Here is a 7213-nt window from a genome sequence, read left to right as displayed (position 1 = left end):
CTCTAGACTTTATTCATTTGTATAGTAAAATAGTTTAATCCTATTTAGTTAAACATGATAAGGAGAATCCAAAATTATTGGATTTAATTGAAAGTTACGCTACATTTAAAGGTATATTCTCAGACCCATAACCTTTTCATTCTTGCTGAATAGTGTTGAAATTTTCACAGCTTAATCACCACTTTAAATCCCCAGGCATCCCTATCTTTAGAAGCAATATTATTAAAAATACTCCTTAAAAACCAGCACAGAATTAGTAACTAGAGCTGTACAAACAACCACCGTATCTTAAACCATCCATGAAAAATTCATCTACTGTTCCATGCTCAATATTGAGCATCTGACTGATTTTGATACCCCATCTTCTGACATCATACATTCCTCCAGGGGTCATCTTTCTATTGGACATACAAGAGAAAGCAGCCTTCAGGACAGCTCCTGTGGGACTTTTATTGAGTCATAAAGTAACACACACACACATGTGTCCAGAAATCAGCAAAGAGAAGCAGCTACTCCCTTCCAGCCATCTCATATTACAGGTGCATTTCCTGCCATCCCACAGCTTTCTTAGGAAACACAGGGTTAGAGGCAACAACATTAAAATAACATTACTGCTTCATGACATGTTTCAAGTAAGTGTTTTATAGATATAAGCACATACCTCTGACTCTAGTCCCAAAGGCAGATTTTATGTTGAAGTAACGACTGCAGGAATGGTGGATTTGTGGGCAGATTCACCAAGAGCTCCTAGGGAACATTGTCCCCTGTTCCCCAGGGCAGAGCTGGGTCCTGAGGAAGGTATTGTAGATGGTTGGGTCCAGCAAACCTACCTGAGGAAGGTATTGTATGTGGTGGTTGGGGTTCAGCACAGCTTTCTGGTTTATTCCTGACGTTCAGTAGGACACAAAAATTATAGCAGCACGTTGTATGTGGAGAGGGGATGCTAATGTCTGCTACCACACTTCTTTCCAGCATACACCAAGATCTACATTCTCCTGCAGGCTGAATAAGGAGTTTACAGGGGACATGTAAATTAATGCCATTTATCTTCATACTTAGACAGAGTTTGTCTTCAAAGGAGACACTTGGTGCAACTTAGCTTTAATTGTGTTGTTAATGAGGGCTGGAATTGAGCTGAAGCCTCCTGTGTTGAAAGCCATGACACTGAGAAGCCTGGAGGGGTTGATGTGAATTGTCAGTAATGTAGGACTTGGAGCCACAGCAGTATTTAATCCTCTGGATTTTCAGCTGTGTCACTAGTGTTGCTGCAAATGGGACTGTCCTCTTCAAAGGTATGGTATACTGATTCCCACTGCCATGTTTTGAAGTATATAGCATAGTACTCATCTGTTTGAAAGCTGAAACAGCAGAGAGGATGACTAGAGGCCTGAACAGATAATTTATATTGAAGTTTGTGTCTGAATATCCATTGCCCTTGCTTTGGTAACCCTCTTTCCTCTTTTACAGTAGCTGCCCTGTCCTTAGTTTCCTGCACCTAAAAAAGGACATTTGCACTGTCAAAAAAATTTATTTAAAAAAAAAATTGCTTCCAAAAGATGCAATGATATTTGAATAAATATTTATTTATTTATTTAAACAATAAAACTGGGATGGAGGAGAATGGGAAAATCTGTTGGGCTATTAAATGACCACTGTCTGGAGAAAAGATCCATGTTATTTTGAAAAAGGGGTAGAAAAGAGCATAGCTTCCCCTTGGGCCATCACTTTGGGCCCAGGTCTAGTACCACTCTGAGAATGAAGCCAAATTATGTTGAATGATCCTGGCAACAAGCGCTCTGCAAGTCTGTACTTGGAGATTCCAGAAGTTTTCATAAAAATCTTTTTCTGAGCTGTGGCATGTTGCAATGTGTGACCAGGTTTCACACATTACACCAGCTAGGTGTAAGTATTCCTAGTTTTATGACAGAAAGCAGGTGGCTCATCCGTGCTGACACTACAGATTGGTGGCAGTGTGTGGGCTCCAGCCTTGTGAAAGCTGGCACCCCAGCACTGCTTTGGTGAAACTGAGATGTCAACAGCAACAGAAGGGTCTGGCCTGTGCTTCTGAGTACTTGAACACTTGAATAGGGTTAAAAATACTGGCAATAGGTGTGCCTAAAATATACTGGCATGTTTCTTCTCAGATGGCACAGTCTCTGACAAACTGGCTAGAGCTTACATGACCTGCTGCAAGACATTCACCGTCCTCATTTGCAGCACAATATTTATCTTGCAATTGTGTGGCCTAACAGTCTGTGGCACTTAGTATGCTGAAATGTGAAAGCAGCTTTTGGTATTAAGCTCGTGGTTTTGCAGCTAACATGCCATTCTTCAGCCAAGGCCTGGCATCAGCCTTGAAGAAATTCCTCTCTGGAAGCAGCTGTTTGCAGGTCAGTGACTGACTGCCCCTTTGTCTGCCAGGAACAGAAAAAGTGGACAATCCACTTCAAGCTCACTCCTTCCATTCAGGGGTAAACCATTTCTGTCAGTTTCCCTTCCTCACTACTTCAGGTGTGGAAATTGAAATAGTAGTTTTTGAAGAAATTAACCAAGAAAGTCCTTTCATGACTGTTGATATCTTTGGCTGCTGAGATCTCAATGACCTGCCTTATTCAGCCTGACTTCTGACAGTACAGGGGCACAAAACACTTCAGTGCTCAAACAACACAGGTCTTGTCTTGCCTGCCAGAACATCAACCACATTTCCCAAAGCTTCTCAAATCTTGTGACCGTTGCATGTCATCAGAGCTGCCAGCATCTGGTTTGGAGCAGAGTGCAGGAGCAGAGCCAGGAGTCTCAGAAGACAATGAAAGGAAACTAGTCTGCAACCTTGAATGAACTTGGTTTCAAAGAAGTGTTCCTATATCCATGGAGATTCCATCCAGACGAATCAGACTGACTGGTCTTATCAGGGAAATAAAGCAGTGGGTGGGGGGTTGTAATGGCTGTGAAAAGGAACAGCTTGAACTAAAATGTCTTTGTTAAGAAAACAGAATGCAAATATAATTTTCATACCACAACATGAAGATTATTTGTACAACATTACTTGAAGATTATTTGCACAACATTACTCACACTACAGATATTGAGGCAGGACAGATTACGAAAAAACTTAATCCTGTTGAATTAATTAAACCCTTGAGGTGGCTCTGGCTACTGAAAGAGTTGCTACTGTGCAAACCCTTAAAATCTGCTGCATTAGCACTAAGCTGCTGGGAAAGTCTTAGCATAGTAAACATGGATTAACAAAGTCTAGGGCATATCCTGATGCAAACAGGTAATCAGAACACTGGCCAGCAGACACTGAGAAAATGTGCTAAGTGCTGCAGTCAGTAGAGAAGTCAGTCATTGCAAAGGATGAAGTTGGATGATTGCATCTCGTACAGGGAGGGATCCTCTAAGGATACTTCAGATAGATTTAAATCTCAGCAATTTAAGCCCACTGAAAATGACAGGATAAAAATAATCTATTTTGAGGGCTCAGAGCTAGATCTCACCAATAAGATATTAATATAGATTCTTCCCATCTTTGAATACCATGCAACAGCCAGGAAATAGGGTCTCAGTTTTGTTCTCTGCTTTGACTTCTGGGACATACATGCGTGAAAATACGTCGGCACAAAATGCTCTACCTCCTGTCACTATCTTTTCTCTTTTCTCTTTACAACCCCTGCTTTCTATTAGTCAGTAGTTCACATCCTGGTGGCCAAGCCAGCCTTCAAGCAAAATATTGAGGACCTCTAGGTATCATCCTGCCTCCGTGACCACGACCCTCAGACTGCCTGCAAAAGCACAATCACTCACTGCTGCAGCAGCAAGCACCTAGTGTTACTCCCACTGTGCAGATACAGAAGGCACAGAGGGAAAAGGGCTGGATGTCACTAGAAGGTAGAAATATGAAGCCTTTATTTACAGTTACAATCCAAACTGGTGCTCAGGTCTGGAGGTATTGCTCAGCAGGCTTTTCCCTGTCGCACTTAAACATCCTCTTCACACCTCTGTTTCTACCCTGGGGCATGGCTGGAGTGGGAGATTGAAACTATTGGACACCTGGTCCCATGGGACAGTTCCCTTCAGATCCCAACACCCCTTTTGCACCAGGGGCCCCAAATCTCACCTCATGTAAAAAGAGCAGTACAAACCAGCAAGTCTGGCTGCTTCCTTTGCCAAGGTTCAAGGTGGGTTTGCCACCCATTTGCTCCATAGAAGCCTAGTTGCCTAAAATATCTTCACATTAGTAGAGGAATGCAAAGTCAACACTTCATCCCTCCTCAGGATGGATTCTTTCTGGGTGGCTGGCACCTGTTGAGTGCTGCAGTGGTTATTGTCTCCAGCCAGGGCTGACCTGCCTGTGGTGCTCAGGACGGTTCATGGTGGAGCAATGAACTGGCCCAGCTCTGTCACCTTCCAGTCTGAGTGCTGCAGTCATCCTCCAAGTAGTTAAAACCTTTTCTCAGACCATCCCCTAGATTCTTAATTTTTGTTGTGGCTTTGTTTTTTTTTTGTATGACCCTGTGGCTTTCATTGTACAGATTTGCCTAAAAATAAGGAATACTTTAATCTAAAGAGTTAAGAAAGCATTTTCTACCTTTATTATTAAGCACATTCGAGCATCATCACCATCACTTTAATGAAGACTTTCACTCCTTAATCAATAGAATATAATATTTAATCTGTGGTGCTGAGCCACAGCATCCTGCTTTCTGGGACAGAGAAAATAAAATTTCTTCTTCAGGGAAGTGAGAAAGCAGTTAATTTACCCCAACAATAAACAGATTGTGGTTTTTAAGTATTCTGAGTCCAGAGAAGTGTTTGTTTACATTTGTAGATGTGCAGTCAGGACAGTAATAGCTCCCAGTGGGCATTCACATGTGCTTCTGAGAGACCAATCTTTTTGTGCAAGCAAAATAATGAGGGAACTAAACCACAGCATTATTATTAAAGTTGATTTTGCACGTGATAGCTCCCAGAAACACTACCCACACACAAGAGGCAATGCTGCAGATTCTCCTACTGATGTATTTCATGCCTTTTACCACCCAGGCAGAGTGTCCACAGCCAAGAAAGGGAAAGCAGGACTCCAGGCTGGCTCAGGCGCTACCAGAGCAGCTGGAGCTGTGTTCCAGATGCACAGCTGCATTCTTCCCTGCTGACACCATCCCAGAGGCTGAAGAGAAACAAGATAAAACCAAAAATCTTTAATTGGGCTTCTAGCATGACTTATCTTCATTACTGCCAGTAACTCCAATCCCTATTACATTCATACCATTCCAAGACTGCCACTTAAGCAGCTTTTTTCTGCTTCTGAGCTTCTTAATGCAGCAGTTCAAGCACACAGTTACACAGAGACTCTACTGCTGCTCTTGTAATAGACCAGCTCTGCCACCTACACAGAATTTGCACAAAAAGCACTGCCTTTTGAGTGTCCTGGACTGTCTTATCAAATAAAGAAGTAAAGCAGCCTTACAACTACACACTGCATTCAGAATTGTAAGACATACTTGCACCAGCTGTAGCTACCCATTTTCTATTTGAACCACAGCTAGCTGTGTTCTGTTGTCACATTTCTCCATTTTCCTACCAAGTAAGAGTTCACATCAGCTGCCGTGTGACAACAGTCAGCACCCTGGGCTGCACCAGCTGCACTAGCCAGGGCATCACTGGAGGGTCGGGAGAGGTGACTCTGCCATCTGCACAGCCCTGGTGAGGCCACATCTGGAGTGTTGTGTCCACAAAAGAGACGTGGACGTACTGAAGCAAATCCAGCACATCACCACAAAGATGGCTGTGAGACTGGAGCACTTCTCATTTAAGGAGAGGCCGAGAGAGCTGGGATTGTTCAGCCTGGAGAAGGATGGATGTGTATCAATACCTGAATGGGAAGGAATGAAGAGGAGGGTGCCAGACTCTTCTCAGTAACATCCACTGACAACTGAAACCCGTGATGCTTCATCTGAACACAAGAAAAGATTTTTTCACGTGCTCTAAGAGTGGTCAAACACTAGGTCAGGTTGTCCAGAGAGGTTGTGGAGCCTACATCTTGAGAGATACTAAAAAGCTGGCTGGACATGGTCCTGGGCAATCTTGGGGAATTAGACCAGATGATCTCAAAGGATCACTTCCAACTCAAAATATTCTATTTATTATGTGGATGTTTAATGTATAGGTTATCTCCCTCCTAGAGAGGGCAATAAATTTGAATGATGCCTGAATCTAACATACAATATCATAAGTGCAACTTAGATGTTTACTCCAAGTTAAAACAGGAAATGCAGACATGATGCTGTCAGACAAGGGGGGAAATAGGCAGACCAAACTGTAATTATATTTTAAGCATTGGGACAGTGAAAACTTAACAAGCATTGACAAAACAGATAAATTTCATCTTGGCCCTCATACTGTAAGCTGTCATTATTACACGGTAAGAAGTCCATCAAGTGACTATATCTGACACTGATGCAGCAGGAATGTGCTGTTTATTCACGGACAAACTGCTCTGCCACACAGGCCTGGATTTTCTCCGGGCGCGTTTCCCGGCCTAGGCTTCCCCCTGGTGTCAGCGCCAGCAATCCTGCGGCGTCGTGCACCGCAGCTTCTGCCTGCCAAGGGAAGGAAGATGGCAGCGACTGAGGGCTGCCGCTGTGGCACAGCGCTGTGGGCAGGGCCGCGCTGCCGAGCGCCGCGTGAATTGTCCTTGTCGCCTCCGCTGCTGAAGCACAACTGGGACCCGTCTGCTTCGCCATGTCCTAGACAAAAAGTCACGGGCAGTTCAGCACGAGCAGGCTGCCCGGGGAAGCTGTGGCTGCCCCATCCCTGGCAGTGTGCAAGGCCAGGCTGGACGGGGCTCTGGACACCGACAGGGAACGTCCCTGCCCGCGGGGGGGTGGCAGCGGGCGGCTCTCTCAGCGCCCGCCATTGTCCCCCCCACGCCTACATCTCCCGTCGTGCCGCGCGGCGCGCTGCGGGTGGGGCGGCGCGGGCGGCAGTGCGCAGGCGCGGCGGTCGCGCGGCGGTCGGTCGGTGGAGCAGCCGGCAGCCATTGTCGCCGCGGCCGCAGAGCGGTTCCCTCACGGCCAGCAGGACTCGCCGCTCCGCGACGGTGAGTGGCCGCCCCTCCGCCGCGGGGGGCCGGGGCGGGCGCGGGGAGCCACCGGCGGGGTTCTGGCGGCGGTATCGTGCGGCGGGGCGGGAACGGGCCGAGGCCCGGGGGCGG

General features: G+C 45.7%; 1 protein-coding gene across 1 annotated transcript in view; it reads left to right on the top strand.

Moving 5' to 3' along the window:
- The first annotated feature begins 6942 nt into the window (after window positions 1–6942).
- The window catches only part of LOC120500231 (serine/arginine-rich splicing factor 5-like), a 15281-nt gene continuing 15010 nt past the window's right edge, over window positions 6943–7213 (top strand). The window contains exon 1 of the mRNA XM_039704791.1: window positions 6943–7099. The gene's annotated coding sequence lies outside the window, so the exon portion shown is untranslated. The remainder of the gene's footprint in view (window positions 7100–7213) is intronic.

Source organism: Passer montanus, unplaced genomic scaffold (assembly GCF_014805655.1).
Source record: "Passer montanus isolate IOZ18808 unplaced genomic scaffold, ASM1480565v1 scaffold18, whole genome shotgun sequence".
NCBI classification, from domain to species: Eukaryota; Metazoa; Chordata; class Aves; order Passeriformes; family Passeridae; genus Passer; species Passer montanus.
The sequence above is the reverse complement of the archived record's forward strand: the minus strand, read 5'-3'. Positions and strand labels throughout refer to the sequence as shown.